Source organism: Pan troglodytes, chromosome 8, assembly GCF_028858775.2.
Source record: "Pan troglodytes isolate AG18354 chromosome 8, NHGRI_mPanTro3-v2.0_pri, whole genome shotgun sequence".
Taxonomy (NCBI): Eukaryota; Metazoa; Chordata; class Mammalia; order Primates; family Hominidae; genus Pan; species Pan troglodytes.
In genome coordinates, this window is record NC_072406.2 from 95,777,479 (window position 1) to 95,794,781 (window position 17,303).

Consider the following 17,303-nt stretch of genomic DNA (forward strand, 5'->3'; position numbering starts at 1 on the left):
GCTATATGCTGCTGCAGCAGTATACCATGCAAGAACAAAGAATGGAAAAGTGTAATGGCTTATACCAGAAGAAATCTCCTGTAAAATCTACAGGCTGGAACTTGGAATTTACTTTGAACTACCCTTCCATCTGGCAGAATAAGCAGAGCCTGTTTAACATTATGTACATAAATTTTCTCATACTGTCTTTAAATGAAAGCCTGTTTGAGCTTTGCTACTATAGGTCCTGAAGATAGCTTCATGGTATAGGTCACACTTGCATCTCTTTCCCACTATTACCATATTTCAAGACACTGGAGTTTTCTGCTAGAAGGGTAGTGAGGAAGATGGTCTTATTTTAAGTCAAAAGTCCTGACTTATGTACAAAAAAAATCATGTGTTATATGTGAATCAAGTGCTATTGTTGGAATTTAAAATTCTCCCTTGGCATGGCCATATTATACTTTTAAATTGTAGAAAAGGATAACCGAGTTATACAGGAATTGGCTTTTAGAAAAATGTCAAGTACAGTTCTGCTTTGGCTGGGCTAAATAATCACAATTATTTAGCCACAGTTATTTATATCTCCAAGCCAGGAGACAGGGAAGTGAGTGCATCCCTCAGGTGGGGGAGTTGGGAGAAAATGCCTCTCTGAAGGCTGACCTGCGTCCTGTGTCTGAGCTCATGGCAAATTGTCAATCAGTAGTTAAAGTATAACCCTGGACACAAAATGAAAACACGGAGCTTAGATTCTCTTCAGTGCTTATCTTTTATCTGATGCATTTTCCTGAAATGGAAGCAGGTTTTCATAACAACATTTTACGGCTTTTTTGCATAATCTCTCTCTCTCTCTCCACCCCCACACACACACCCTCATCTTTTCTCTCTTGTCCCTCTTTATATGTTTTTCCTTTCACTGGAGTCTGCACAATGAATGATGACATGGATGTTCTGCAAAATTCCAAGCAATCTTTGATTTCTCTCCACAGTGGCTTAGTAGCTTCTTTCATAATTCTTAAGCTCCCAAACTCATTTCCTCCTCCTCACTTTCAAAGAAGAGCAAATTAACTGTTTTATTGATATAACTGGAGTTGGGGAGAAACAGCCAGTGACTATCTAGATAAGAGATAAACATTACCAGTCTTTCAGGCTCAGTTTTCACTCTAAACCCCATTCAATTCTTTGTGTCTTTTGACAACTGATTTCACCGGAATGTAGAAATGAATCTGCATGTGCCACACTGTGTTACTGAAAGTTAAGCCACCCCTTTTCTCCCCTCTTATTTGTGCAACAGAGAATTGAGGAAGGAAATGTTCAAAAGCCTATTTTTTCTGTACCCTCCCTACTCAAAAGTGCATAACATTTGCTAATGCAATTTATAGTCACCTGGCCCGGTTCAAATGCTGGCTCTAGTACCTTCTACTGGTGACAAAATCTCTCTGGCTTCCAGTGTCCTCATCTTTAAAACAGGAATTGTAATAATCCGCTTCATAAGATAGTTCATTCAGTCCATGCTTATTGAGCACTGACTCTAGTCAGGCATTCCTTTAGGCCTCTTACCTGCTTTAACTCAATTTATCCAACAACTACTTTTGATACAGTTACAATACTCCCCCTTTATCCACAGGGGATACATTCCAAGACCCCTAGTGAGTACCTGAAACCAAGGATACCAGATGTTTTTTTCTTCCTGTACATACATACCTATAATAAAGCTTAATTTATAAATTAAGCACAGTAAGAGATGAACAACAATAACTAATAATAAAACAGGACAATTACAAAAGTATGCCAGTACCACTACTCTTGTACTTTGGGATCATTTTAAAGTAAAATAAACATTACTTCAATTTAAGTACTGCAACACTGTGGCAGTCGATCTGATAACCAAAGAAGGTCACTAAATGACTCGGGTGGGTGGAATATGCCATGTGGGCATGCTGGAAAAATGGAGGATTCATGTCCCTCTGGATGGCATGAGAGTTCATCAGAATGGCCTGCAATTTAAAACTTTTGGATTGTTCATTTCTGGAATTTTATATTTAATATTTTTGGAACACAGTTGGCCACAGGTAACTGAAATCATGGAAAGTAAAACTGCAGATAAGAGGAAACTATTGTACTATTATTATTCATATTTTACAGATGGGAAAATGTGAAAAAGCGTCACATTATTAAAAGCTGGGCAGTGACTAATGCTGCAATGCAGGACAATTTAGTGAATCTGGGTTGGAGCCTAGGGTTTAGGTTCTGAGCCTAAGCTTCTGAGTCCCACATCTCTGAATCCTGTATCTACATCTTGGAATGGTACCATTCTCCAATGAGCTCTGTGCAGTGGCAAATGTGCTGAAATACACTCTAGGGCATTTTAGTGCACACTGATTTCTTCCTGGCCCAATAATTATCTCACGAGCTAAGTGATCATTTTATAAATGGCTACCTTTTTGCAAAGGAAATTAGGGGGGGATGGATGAGTGAAGAGGCAATGCTGCAGATTCCCATTTCCCCTCCAAGCAGCTTTTGGATAGAGAAGAATAAACTCACACAATGACTATGCTAGTAGGTTTTATTATCTCATGTTTAAAGGAGAAACACACAAGACTTAAAGTAGTAAATTAAATTGTCCAAGGTTATCAAACAAAATAAGTAGTGGTTACATTTCTAATTCTTTCTAACTCTAAAGAACAAACTCTTCACTGCAAAAACCTTGCTTCTCTGTGATAGTTTTAAGGATGTTCACTGATTATGTTTGGCTCTCCATCTTATGGCACATGATAGGTCTGCCTCGGTACTTGAGTGGAGATATTTTTCACCTACTTATTTTCCTACTCTTGTTTGTCTCAGACTGTTATTATTATGTAAAGTCCTGAACACAGAGGAATTGACAGCGAGGAAAAGGAGGTATGCTAGTAAGTAAGTATAACATAATTTTGTGATAAATGGTTTGGTCTATTCAAACTACAATGTGCTCAGCACATGTGCAAATTAGTTAAGAGTTGATTGTGAGTCAATTGATAAAGGAAGAGGCAAAGCAATGTGTTAAAGCAGGAACATTACAATATCTAGTCAATCCCTAGACTGAGTAGCATCACTAAGATTTTGCAGTATTAGGCAAATTACATTTCATTGAGTCTCTGACGCATCAACCATAAAATAAGGTTTTAATTCAATGCTTTATGCCATAAATCAGTATATAAAATAAAGAATGGTCACTATTACATGAGAGGCCAGTATTAATAAATTTCCCTGTGTACTTGTTCATTCACCATCAAAAGTTTTTGGACTGGCTCATGTTCCTGTGATTGTACCCAATTTCCCAAACATATGTATAGTATATATAGATACTTTCTGGTTTATAAGTTCTGGGAGATGACAGGCCCATGCTATCAGTAATAAAGAGCATGTCAGTTGTTGACTTTCCATACTAGTTTTACCATGTAATATATTTATCAATACTTGTATTTATTTTCAGGAATCCAATTTATCTTTTCCAGAGCTTCATTCTCAATAACCACCTAACCCAATCAGTGCTAAATCACCATCAGGATAAAATCTAAAACAACAAAACAGAAGAATATCAGTATAAATATTAAAAAGCTTCAAACTCCCATCTGGCCTTTTGTTCAGTGCAACTAAGTGTCCTAATCAGCAGGTATGAGTCAATGTAGGCAACAGAGTGAGCCCACAGACTCCTCAACCCTTCTATGCTCTGCATATCTCACAGAGAATTCAAGGCAAAGAGAAAAAAAAAACTGTTCCCAAAGTTAAGAACCATGTTGTTCTAGCATCTAAGATTAGGCAGTTTTCAAAGGCTAAGTCAGCATCCTGCTCATTCCTTTAGAACACTAAATACAACTAGAGAGAACGTAACTAATTTGTTATTGACCTAATTTTTACATGTCTCACCATGTAGAAGAAAACTCCATACGGGGAATGATTTGAATGTCTTATGTCTTCAGAGCCTACTAGAGTCCCTGGCATTGGGTAGGCTCAAAAAACCTTCGTTGTGAATTTAAAAATATGAAATATTTGTGGATATAACAGCACATTTTTAATTCATTCGTTCAATCAACAGATTTTGAGGTCTTGTGTAGATGGCACAGTGGGGATGCAATGATAAAGAAATTAGATATGAAACTTACCCTCTGGTGGGTGAGATGGACATTAAATTAGTATTTATATAATTAGATATTTAATTACGATTTTGAAAAGCACTACAAATAAGAAATACAGTTTGCCAAGGAAACATATTATTTGATCTAAGCTGTGTGAGGTAGTTTAGGGAAGGATTCCCTGATAAAGTGACACTTGAGGCAAGATGTAAGGAATTATTGGTAATTAATGTGACGTGTCTCGAAGAAGAAAGGGCATTCCAGAGGAAAGAATACGCTTCAAGGTCCTGAGATGCAAAGGCTAAAGCTGCATTCAAAGGACTGAGGGAAGCTCAATGTGGCCAAGGCAGGAAAAGTGAACCAGAGTCCTGTGGGATCAGTTTAATGAGGCAGGCAGGGACTGGCTGTTCCAAGAACTTACAGGTTATGTTAAGGTTATTTTTTTTCATTGTCCCAAGGAGAAGAGGAAGCACTTGAAGGGTTTTAGCCATAGATTTGTTTTTAAAATATAATTGTGGCTGTACTAATGATAATAGCTTAGAAAAATATAACAGTGCATGTGAGGAAACCAGTCAAGAGGCAAGAGCATGGAGGGTGAAAGTGAAGATAGAAAAAAATAATAATAAAGAGGATTTGGAATTGGGAAGAAAATTAGGTTGTAAATTTGATGACAGATGGTGATTAAGATGTGGGGATGGGGTAAGAAAATGTTAAAGATAAATCTCTAATTTGTATCTTGCGTGATTCAGTCCCATTCAGACCAATTCAGGGTCAACTTACTCATTAGGCTCAGCAGACATGGTGCCTGGGGCCCACAAAATTTTTAGAGGGGTTGTCAAGAAATTTTTTGATTTTCTTTTAATCCAAAGAGCAAAATGAACTTTAGCAAAGACAATGCTTAAACATATAATATTAATATATTCTTCTTTATACCAATGCAATAAAATATAACTTTTAATATTCTTATGGAGGAAACAAAAGTGCCCAGGGCCCGTGGAAGTTATAATGCAGCCCTGGAGCAACTGTCAGTGATATAACAAAACTGGATGAAGACCAGGTGGGCATGGGGCTGGAGGCTATGGCAGCACAGGGCAAGTTGGCTCTGACATCAGTTGAGTTCAAGGTACCTGCGAAACATCCAAGTACAAGTGACAGAAAGTCCTTTAGATATACAACTTGAAAATCACTATGGCATTCTGAATGTCAGAACGTGTGGAGTCATAAAGTATGGATTTCAGTTCCAACTTCACCATTGTGGTAAACTTTGGTAACTCTTACTACCTTAAACAACATCATCTTTCCTTCAAGAAATGCTTCAAAACACATGGCTTTGTTGATGGTGACCTTTGGCCCAGTTGTAGTGAGAGGTTACCTGTGGGCTTACCCAAAATGAGCCAATCAGAGTCCTCCTGTGGGATTTTGTATCTGACAGTGGTTGGAAAGACCCCTGTGACTTCCTAGCAGTCAATCTACTAGAACATGCCCTTGAAATTGCCAGGGAAAGGGTACACTACCACACAGAGAAACTTACTTGAGAAAATGAAGCCAACATTTATAAAGTGACAGATTCAGTGTAGAGAAAATTCCAATGCCATTGTCACCCCTGTTTCCAATCCTACCACCACATCTACCCTTGCATTGTCTAGATAATTGACCAATAAGTTGTCTAGTCTGTTTAGGGTAATTACAATTTTGATTTCTTTCATTTTCAACAGCAAGAAAGATGGCAAATACAACTACAAAACACCACATGATATTGGGTAAGTCTTGTAATCTCCCCAAGCTTCAGTTTTCTGGTCTGCAGGATGAATATGGAAAAACAACAACATAGGGTCATGATGATTACATGAGAAAATCAGAAAATTGTTTAAAGGTTCAGTGTACAGCATGCACACACTTGTTATCATTTTCATGACGAAGAAGAGAGCAAGCAGGAGGGACTTCTAGATGTCAACATGGGAGCTGTTTGGCCCACACAGGGTCTGGCTCAGTTACTGGGAAGCCATTACATGTGTGGTTTAAAGCGTGCCTTCTCAATGTGCACCATTAGATCCAAGAAAAGTCATTATTATTTTCCTGTGGTACTTTCTGCTTCATGTTAATCTTTTTTCCTTTTCTGTTTTGTTATTGTTGTTGTTGCAACTCCCTCTTCACAGAACGTGTTAATCTTTACTAATTTTCCAACATTTGCAAAAAGCAGTGAGCTTACTCTGTATGAAATTCATGTAGAGCTAGGATGAGTTGCCTTCCACCTCACTTAATGCTCACAGTGAAAAATTCCTTCTCTGTGTCCTCTAAGTGTCCTGTCCTAACTGTACTATTGACCTCTCCTCATTGCAGTGTGAATTGTTTATGTCCACTATCTCTCACTGATTAGACTGTGAGTCTTCAAGGACAGACATATAGTCTCATTTATGTGTGTATACCCCAGCACTGAGCACACAACAGGTACTCAACAAACATTAGTTCAATAAACAGATGAATTTAGATACATTATATCGCAAAATCACAAAACACACATTAGCATCTCTAACACCAGTAATGTGTAATCCGCACTGTAGAATCTGAAATAAAATCCAAGCAGCTGGATTGAGATTTGGAAGTATATATATGGACAAACAGGTGGTGCTCAGCTCGAGGGTGGCCTGCATCCCCTTTATGAGAAAGAGGCCCTGTGAAGGTAGATGTGAACTGTCTTTAGCTTAGCCTGTGGCAGGAGGCGAGCTCTCGTTAGGAGTACCTGAAAAAACGCATTTCCACAATAAGACAACTGGTTGTTCAAGACACTGCCACCACACAGCTTTACTCTGTCTGGCTCTTACTTTATAGGTCTATCATTAGGGCATCTATATTTTATTTCTGTAAAAACTGATAACGAAGTCAGAAAGAGCCTTTTGTGGCATCACTATTTGTAAATTATACGGGCATAAAAGAGCATCACAAAGACTAGAACTCATATTTTGCATTCTCCAATAAGCATACTATCAATTAAAAGCTCAAGGTCAAGAAGCTTAGCCAAGTTTCCATCCAGATGGAATTTATAATAAATGTTATAAAGCACTGAAAACAGGGGATTCCAGCCAAAGCAAAGACATGTCATAAAAGGTACACACCTCCCTAATGTGGTAATAGCACCACGAACATGGGTCTTAGTTTGCCACAAATCTGCTTTTTCATTCTGTTTTTCAGCAAACATGTATTCAGTGCCTACTATGTGCTGAAGAATGCTTAGAAGCTGCAGTCATGAGAAGGTCCCCGAGAAAATGAGAAGAAATATATATACACAAACTCAGACCCAGATGTACATGGACACACACACCATGTGCAGCTAATAGCGCAAAATCAGTCAGACTAAGGCAGAGTAATTGGTGATTGCTTCTTCAAGCCTGTGTTATGGGTTGAATGTGTCCCTTCAAAATTCACATGTTTAAGTTCTGACCCCAGTACTTCAGAATGTGCCTTATTTGGTAATAGGTTTTCAGTAGACGTAATTAGTTAGGTTAAGATGAGATTATACTGGGGTGGGGTAGGCCCCTAATCCAATATGGCTATTGTCCTTATAGCACAGGAAAATTTGGACACAGACACACATACAGCAAAAACACCATGTGCAGATAACAATCATGCTGCCACAAGCCAAGAAACTACCAGAAGCTAGGAGAGAGACCTGAAGCAAGTCTCTGTCTCCTACTCCAGAGTGATTGTGTGATTGGAGCGTGGGATGGAATTTATAACTTCAGAGAAAGGATGGCTCTGTGAACACCTTGATTTTAGACTCCTGACCTCCAGAAGTACGAGACAGTATATTGCTGTTGTTTAAGCAATTCAGTTTGTGGAACTTTTTTACAGCAGCCCCAGGAAACTAATACAACTTAGTTGATGGTTGATTAGATGACTGATGATTAAATGACATAGTGTATATGAAAAAGCTGTTTGAACTTCAAAGTTTAAAAGCACAAAAGTGTACATCATCCATAGAGGCCTTTTGCACAGCCCAAATTATATTGTGTTCCCAAGCAAGTCTGAGCCCCAGGCTTTAGATTTCAAGAGCAAAACATGGAATCTGGATCTGTACCGTACAATACAGGAGCCACTTGCCACATGGGAGCACCCAAAATGTGCCTAGTTCAAAGTGAGATGCACCGTAAGTGTAAAACACACACCAGATTCCAAAGACTTCCTCTGAAAAAAATGTTAAATTGTTCATTAATATTTTTTATACCAACTACATGCTGAAATGATAAAATTTTAGATGTATTGAGTTAAATAAAATATGTTATTAAATATAATTATTTCACCTGCTTTTTTATTTTCACCTTTTTAATGTGGCTACCAGAAAATTTACAATTACATATGTGGCACATATTCTATTTGTATTATACAGCACAATTCTAAAGGTAAAATGTGTCCCTACATTTTCCTGAAATCACATAGATACTATTTTCCATCTGGTTATGTGTCAATTATAGCAGAAGGTCTTCCTTCAGATCACCAAATCAGAGCACTTTGCAGTTAAGTGCAAGGAGGTTTGCCTGCCAGTGGTTTCATCAGCTGCTCCCACCTCACCAGGGAAGGTTTTAAATGTTCAGACCTTTGATCTCCTTCCTCTGCTTGTCTTCATTCCACCCCCTAAGAACTCCAACTCATCCAGCTGGTGGCGAGATCTCAGATTTTAATTCACAATTAGGTTAGAAAGCCAGTGTCCTTTGCTCTTCAGTGAGGAGGTAGTTTTTGAGAAATGACCTCCCCTTGGCCAAACAGAAAAGTCTAAACATTCTACTTTCGAAATTATACAGACTACCATTAAATTTACAGCCTGTCACTTACTATCCCTGGGACTTTTCACAGATACTTAGGGCTAAGCATTAGCCAGGTGATAGAGATACAGATAATTACGAAATAGATTCAGCCATTAGGGGACTGAGAAGCAATTTGGGAAACTAGCATTTACCTCCAGGGTTACAATGATCACTGAATGACAGCTCATATGAAAAGTGCAGTGTTCCCTATGGACATAATACCTATTAGCAGGATTATCACCTCAAATTAAAAAGCCTTAGTATTATGTGTGACACAAAGAAGTTTTTTTGTAATACAGTCCCGCCCCATTTTTATTACTTCACAATTCACTACACTTTTCAATGCCCTGAAACGTCTCCCAAAATATTCATTTTAGATATATGAAAATTAAAATCCAGGAAGATATATGACACAACAACTCCCATCCCCCAATTACACAATCACTCTGGAGCAGCAAATGAAGATAGCAGACCACTTTGTGGGGCTATCCCCAGTCTTAAGGAACTTATCCATAATAAGCAGGATTGTGTCAACTGAAACTATGAGGACAAGCTCTGACCCTAGGTGATACGCTGCCATGAAGTAGACAGGATGCCCCATCAAGCAGGGATCAACACAGGACAAAAGTATAATCCTCGCATTTAGGATGCATGGCAAATTCAGGACCTGCCAAACACTGAAAAGCAAAGAATTAAGGAGACATTCCTGATATATTTCCAGACATATTCTACGGGCATCTCCTTGCACAAGGCTTCCAAGGTATACACTCTTCTTACCTTTCCAGGATGAAGAACAGGATTTAAGAAATAGAGAAAAGAAAGCTAACAGTAGCTTAATTCCTTGAAGAAACCAATATTAACATCACAAATATGCTTCATTTAAGTCTTTTTCTCTGCTTATGTTTTTAAAGTTGGTATAAGACTTTATAAGTAGTTTTGTATTCTGTCTTTTCACATATATAATGTGATTTAGCCCATGTTAGAAAATATTCTTTCAAGTATCACTTTTAATATAAAAACAACATAGCATTATATATATGTATGTATACATTTCATGATTTGTTTTGTATTCTTTATAGTAATTATTTTGTGATAATGAAAATACATGATATAGTATACAAATGCCAGACATGAATATCTTTGGTCATCAATCTTTGTTTCAGATGCTAAAAACATCCTTAGATTGCATCAATTAGCATAAACAATTCAAAGACATGTACTGCATGTCGTCAAACTGCTTACAAGAAAGTCTGGACCACTGCAATTATACTAAGAGAGCAGGAAATACACATTTTAGTGACGCCTTGTTGAGTAAAAAATTATTGGATTTTAAATTTGCTAATTAGATATACAAAATAATAAGATCCCACTTCTATTGATATGCTTGCTTTGATACCAAGTAAAAAACAATTTTTAAAATATTTATTAGTTCTCTTTTCCTCCCATTCACAATTGCTTCAAAGAGAATAAAATACCTAGGAATCCAACTTACAAGAGACGTGAAGGACCTCTTCAAGGAGAACTACAAACCACTGCTCAATGAAATAAAAGAGAATACAAACAAATGGAAGAACATTCCATGCTCATGGGTAGGAAGAATCAATATCGTGAAAATGGCCATACTGCCCAAGGTAATTTATAGATTCAATGCCATCCCCATAAAGCTACCAATGACTTTCTTCACAGAATTGGAAAAAAATAAAGTTCATATGGAACCAAAAAAGAGCCTGCATCGCCAAGTCAATCCTAAGCCAAAAGAACAAAGCTGGAGGCATCACGCTACCTGACTTCAAACTATACTACAAGGCTACAGTAACCAAAACAGCATGGTACTGGTACCAAAACAGAGATATAGATCAATGGAACAGAACAGAGCCCTCAGAAATAATGCCACATATCTACAACTATCTGATCTTTGACAAACATGTGAAAAACAAGCAATAGGGAAAGGATTCCCTATTTAATAAATGGTGCTGGGAAAACTGGCTAGCCATATGTAGAAAGCTGAAACTGGATCCCTTCCTTACACCTTATACAAAAATCAATTCAAGATGGATTAAAGACTTAAATGTTAGACCTAAAACCATAAAAACCCTAGAAGAAAACCTAAGCATTACCATTCAGGACACAGGCACGGGCAAGGACTTCGTGTCTAAAACACCAAAAGCAATGGCAACAAAAGCCAAAATTGACAAATGGGATCTAATTAAACTAAAGAGCTTCTGCACAGCAAAAGAAACTACCATCAGAGTGAACAGGCAACCCACAAAATTGGAGAAAATTTTCGCAACCTACTCATCTGACAAAGGGCTAATATCCAGAATCTACAATGAACTCAAACAAATTTACAAGGAAAAAACAAACAACCCCATCAAAAAGTGGGTGAAGGACATGAACAGACACTTCTCAAAAGAAGACATTTATGCAGCCAAAAAACACATGAAAAAATGCTCACCATCACTGGCCATCAGAGAAATGCAAATCAAAACCACAATGAGATATCATCTCACACCAGTTAGAATGGCAATCATTAAAAAGTCAGGAAACAACAGGTGCTGCAGAGGATGTGGAGAAATAGGAACACTTTTACACTGTTGGTGGGACTGTAAACTAGTTCAACCATTGTGGAAGTCAGTGTGGCGATTCCTCAGGGATCTAGAACTGGAAATACCATTTGACCCAGCCATCCCGTTACTGGGTATATACCCAAAGGATTATAAATCATGCTGCTATAAAGACGCATGCACACGTATGTTTATTGCAGCATTATTCACAATAGCAAAGACTTGGAACCAACCCAAATGTCCAACAATGATAGACTGGATGAAGAAAATGTGGCACATATACACCATGGAATACTATGCAGCCATAAAAAATGATGAGTTCATGTCCTTTGTAGGGACATGGATGAAGTTGGAAATCATCATTCTCAGTAAACTATCGCAAGAACAAAAAACCAAACACTGCATATTCTCACTCATAGGTGGGAATTGAACAATGAGAACACATGGACACAGGAAGGGGAACATCACACTCTGGGGACTGTTGTGGGGTGGGGGGAGAGGGGAGGGATAGCACTAGGAGATATACCTAATGCTAAATGACGAGTTAGTGGGTGCAGCACACCAGCATGTCATATGTATACATATGTAACCTGCACATTGTGCACATGTACCCTAAAACTTAAAGTATAATATTAATAATAATAAATATATATGTTTATTAGTTCTTTGGCTTTCTTTGAGAAATGGCGATTCATACCCTTTGCCCACTTTATTACTATATTAGTGGCTCTCTACCACTACTTACAATACATACGAGTTCTGTATACACTAAGAATAGCAACACTTCATTCCAGTACTTCTTCCGAATATTTTGTGAATACTTTCCTTGGGTTTTCTTTATTGTTAATTTTTCTTTGAATGTTTTGTTGTTACATTTTTTAATGTAATCAAAGTCATTATTTATTGACTTTGCAACTGTCTTCACTGTTTTTATGTATACCTAGAAAGTCTCTTTCCTGCAAGGTCCAGATAAATATAGAAAATATTTTTCTCTTTTCAAAGAATAGTTTTATTTTTTAATACTTCTTTCAATTAATATAGTTAGAAATCATTTTAGTGAACAATTAACTATGTCAAGAAATTATTTCTGATATCAAAACATTTATAGATTATGTTGAGATAAAAAATGTCATAAATGACCATATATAAGAGATTTCATCGACTAATTTTTCTTGTAGTGAAATTCTATGGTGTCTTAATAATCTTGTTCTTGGATAATATGTAAATCAGAAAAATGCTTATAAACTAGTATTAATTGTAAACAGCAACTAAAACAATTTTTATAATTTAATCTCTATAAATGTAACTGCATTTAAAGTTCTCACTGTATAAGCTGCTATAATATAAAAATAAATATAGGTAGATTCTAAAATGTTAAAATTGGTTGTTTCTGGATTGTAAGGTTACTATTGATTTTTATTTTATACTCCAGTATTTTCCGATTTTCCTACAATAGGCATTTATGACTTTTAAGAATAAAAAGTAAAGGAATATTGTTTGAATTGAAAATACAGTATTGCTTTTTCCATTAACGCTTTAATAATAATAAACTTTTTCATAGGCAGTTCTTTTTTTCAAAGTGGTTTGTAGTTGTTTTCATTTCTTATTCCTTTCATGGATAAAAGGGAAAAAAGTGGAAAATAGTTCCCTTGAGGCATGTTTCTAGGTCTGAGATTATTCAGACTCATTGGCTGCCACCTCTTTCTACATTAGTCTCCCGTTCGTGTTGTGCTTTTTGACTTCCTGTGAATACACCACACCTTTACACCCAATTCATGCCTTGGCATACGATGATCTCTTGCTTCCTTCCCCTTCCCCATCAGTTTCTGACTGCTGACAATATTCCATCTCAAGATGTTTTTCTTGGCCCTCCTGCCCACACCCCCTCTGCCTTCTCTCTTATGCTTCCTCGCACCTTGCAACATCAAGATCTGTCTCCCCTTCTGAGCCATGAACTTTCTGTTGGAAGCACTGTGTCTTATTCATCCTTTGAATAACGTGATTCTTACTCATTTGTAAGACCCAATACAATGAGCATATAGCTTCTTTACTTGGCTGCATTACACGGACATTTCAGTAAACCCTAAAAACAAAAACCTGTATACTGTCAGCATTAAAATTATATATACAGTAACCTTATTTCCTCAAATGTTAAACATAGAGTTCACATATGATCTACAAATTTGACTCTTAGGTATATTCCCAATAGAAATAAAAACTACCTTTACAAAAACTTGCATATAAATGTTAGTTAGCAGCATTACTCATTATTATTCATATTCGTAATAGACAAACACTAGAAACAAATCATCCGCTAACCAAGTAATGGATAAACGAATGTCATATACTCAAAAAATGGAATATTATTTGCTAATAAAAAGAAATAACATACTGATACATGCAACAACATAGATAAACTTCAAAAACATTCTGCTAGGTGAAAAGAAAGCCAGTTGAAAAAGAACACGTTATATAGTGTGTCCAGAATAGGCAAACCTATGGAGACAGAAAGGAGATTACTGGCTGGTGAGGGATAGGGGTGTGTGTGTGTGTGTGTGTGTGTGTGTGTGTGTGTGTGTGTGTGTAGGGTGGGAGGGATAGGGGAGTGACTATTAATGGGTATAATTTTTTTTGGAGTGATAAAAATGTTCTAAAATTATGGTAAAAGACTATGGTGTTGGTTTTACACCTTTATAAATATATTAAATACAACTGAATTGAACACTTTAAATGGGTGAACTTCATGACAGGTAAATTATTTCTCAAAAAACTGTATATATACACATATAGACATATATATATATACATATATATATATATATAGAGAGAGAGAGAGAGAGAGAGCTTGAAACACAAAAATCCTTACTCTTTTTTTTTGAGACGGGGTCTCACTCTGTCGCCCAGGCTGGAGTGCAGTGGTGCGATCTCAGCTGACTGCAAGCTTGGCCTCCCAGGTTCACGCCATCCTCCTGCCTCAGCCTCCTGAGTAGCTGGGACTACAGGCACCTGCTACCACGCCCGGCTAATTTTTTTGTATTTTTAGTAGAGAGGGGGTTTCACCATGTTAGCCAGGAAGGTCTCGATCTCCTGACCTCTTGATCTGCCCACCTCTGCCTTCCAAAGTGCTGGGATTACAGGCGTGAGCCACAAAAATCCTTACTCTTCATGGGACTGGCAGCCCATCCTCAAACTCTACCCCATAGCCTTGCCACTATCCACCACTGAAGGAGGAATGTGAAGATATGGTCATGGATAGACTCAGGAAATATGAGATTTAGCAACATCTATTGTAACTACTCTTGGTAATATTTTAATAATGTGTTTACATTTTGAAGCATCAGGCTGGCCAATCAAATAGTCACAAGGTCAAAACAACCCCATTAATTCAACTATATCAAAGTGGCTGTATAGAAATGTGCTACTTTTCCACCACTTCCCAGCCCCCCAGGGATTAGTGGTCGAAGGTTTACTTCTCCGACCTTCCATAGATCCCTGTTTATGACCCTTTTATGTTGTGGTATTATTGGATTACGTGTATATTTCTCCTAAAAGGTTAGGCTAGCTAAACTATGAACCCACAGGCTATATGGATTCATTATGGAACTCTGTCTTCTAAATGCAACCTGGAAAATGGTAATGTTTTATGTTTACTGAATAGAAGTTTTAAAAAAAAAAGCCAAAAAATAAGAGATGGCATCACTGCTAACTTTAAAAGTGTATGCTTTCTACCTCTATTCCCAGGAAGATGTTAAGCAATGTATTTGATGTCCTTCAAAAACTATCTTTATAATGAAACAAGAGAAACCATGATTAACTATCAAATTCAACTTGCTGCACAGCATAACAAAACTACAGTGGAATAAAGAATAAGGAGAATTTTGAGTCATGTGAGTAGCAGAAAACCAAATATCCTTGGTGATTTAATTTTACCTGAATAAAACAGGGGCTAGGCAAGTTGACCTCTAAAATCTTTTTTCCTAGGTCTTGTACAATTGAAATTTAAGAGCAAGGTTGCTTCTGTACCCCTATACAGACTTGGCGCTGTGCCTCCACATTAGCTGCCAGAAAGATGACGAATGACAATCAAAGAAATCACCAGGAGACAATGGCCTCTATAAGGCCCACATGCTTATTTGTTCTGAATTAAAATGCTCAAACTTCAGATTCACTCTCGTCCTCTGTATTTATGGTTCCTTCTGCCTTGAAGCAAGCATAGTGAGTGCCATGATAAATTGTTGAATGTCTGTCTCATTTCCAGGCAGACCCTGTAAATTTCTGAGCTGTGCTTTGCAACCCTTCATTCTGATTTGTAGCATTCAGCCACACTGTCAATGACACACAACGGGTCTGCAAGGCCCTTTTCCTTTGGCTGAACAGTGGCCATGAGATCCTGGCCTTTCATTATCCCCAGAATGTCACAAAACTGTGCTTAATCAGAGCATCCAGCCCTTTTCAATGAGGATGATGTGCTTGTCTTCCCGGTCAAGACTTTTGTCTAAGATGTGGCAGGTGCTGAGAGGGGCACAACCTTGTCAGGATGTGTGATTTTGGAATAGACATAGTAGGGAGGGTAAAGTCCTAAACAGAAGGTTCTCCCTGTACTTAGGATGAAACCCCAAAATATCAATCCTCTGGGACAAGTATTCTTTTCTTAAACACATATTTATAACATGCCCAGCACTCTTGTAGAAGCTGGGGAGATAGGAGAAAACAAAGCAGGGCAAGTCCTTGATCTCTTGGGGCTTAGATTATGTTCCTTTCACTGAATGAACAAAGGGGCGAATGAGTGAATGTACATGATCTTTGTCTTCACAAGAGGTTGCTAATCCCATTGCCATCTAAATCATATCCGGCCCTCTAAGCCAGGCTTACAGCACAACCTGGGCAACTAGTGAAAGTAACCTAAAGGATAAAACAGTTTTTCAAGGTTATTTTTCTATACCTTTTCATACATGAAATATTAATACCTGGCCCCTAAATTCTGGTTTTCTTTGCCAACTTCAAGATTTTTCCCTGAACCTGTATGATTCTGTTCAATCTCTCAACCTCCAGCTTGGTGGGCCTTAATGTTCACACATAATTTTCAGTTTCACATCCTCCTTCCATATTTGTGTTCTTTCAGAATTAAGTATGCATCAATAGTCCAGCTCAAGGTAGCACAGAAATTCACCTACTCAGAGGACAGATTCAGATCACTATGAAATAACTGTCTCCATGGAATCTAGAAAACAAAACGGAGTGGGAAATTAAGACTTCATCTTTTCCCATTTGCCAGATAAAGGTGCACTTTGATGCTAGACATTTATTTACAAAGACTGGACAATAAAACTGAGACCCAATTAAAGCCTGGGGTGAAAGAAGGCAGAAAAGCTGAATTTGTATCTGAGGGGTCTCTGTCTCATCAGTGTTGACGGATAATAAAGGGAGCCTAACATCCAGGGCGGCTGGAAGACTGAGCTTTCCTCAATCCCCACAACAAAGCAGAGGCTAGAACTGTAACAGAGAATCAAACCAGAAGGCAAATACTCCAAAGCAAGTTCTGAATAAGAAACACAATCGTCGGCATAGGTACATTAAAATATGAAGGATTAGGCAGTGAAAAAAGAATAGAGATGAAGAGAGGAAGGAAAGACTCAACACTTCATAGTCTCACAGTAGGTGCTGAGCACTTTCACATACAACAGTTCATTTAATATCCACAATTTTTGTGAAACAGATATTATTAAAACTCATGTTGAGAAAGGACAACAAATTGCTGAAAATCTGAGAAGTGAAGCAGCCTACATAAATCAGACAGATGATAACCAGAGAGCCAGGAATAGAACCCTTGTCTCTCTGATACCAGGAGA

General features: G+C 37.6%; 1 long non-coding RNA gene across 2 annotated transcripts; it reads left to right on the top strand.

Moving 5' to 3' along the window:
* The first annotated feature begins 2,812 nt into the window (after positions 1–2,812).
* Positions 2,813–15,616, top strand: LOC107966934 (uncharacterized). 2 transcript variants are annotated; one of them, XR_001706990.3, is made up of 5 exons: positions 2,824–2,892; positions 3,452–3,631; positions 5,807–5,851; positions 15,196–15,341; positions 15,436–15,616. It is a non-coding gene; the product is annotated as an uncharacterized LOC107966934 (long non-coding RNA). The 2 variants fall into 2 exon arrangements; XR_001706991.2 differs by lacking the exon at positions 3,452–3,631 and having other exon boundaries at positions 2,813–2,892.
* The last annotated feature ends 1,687 nt before the right edge of the window (positions 15,617–17,303 follow it).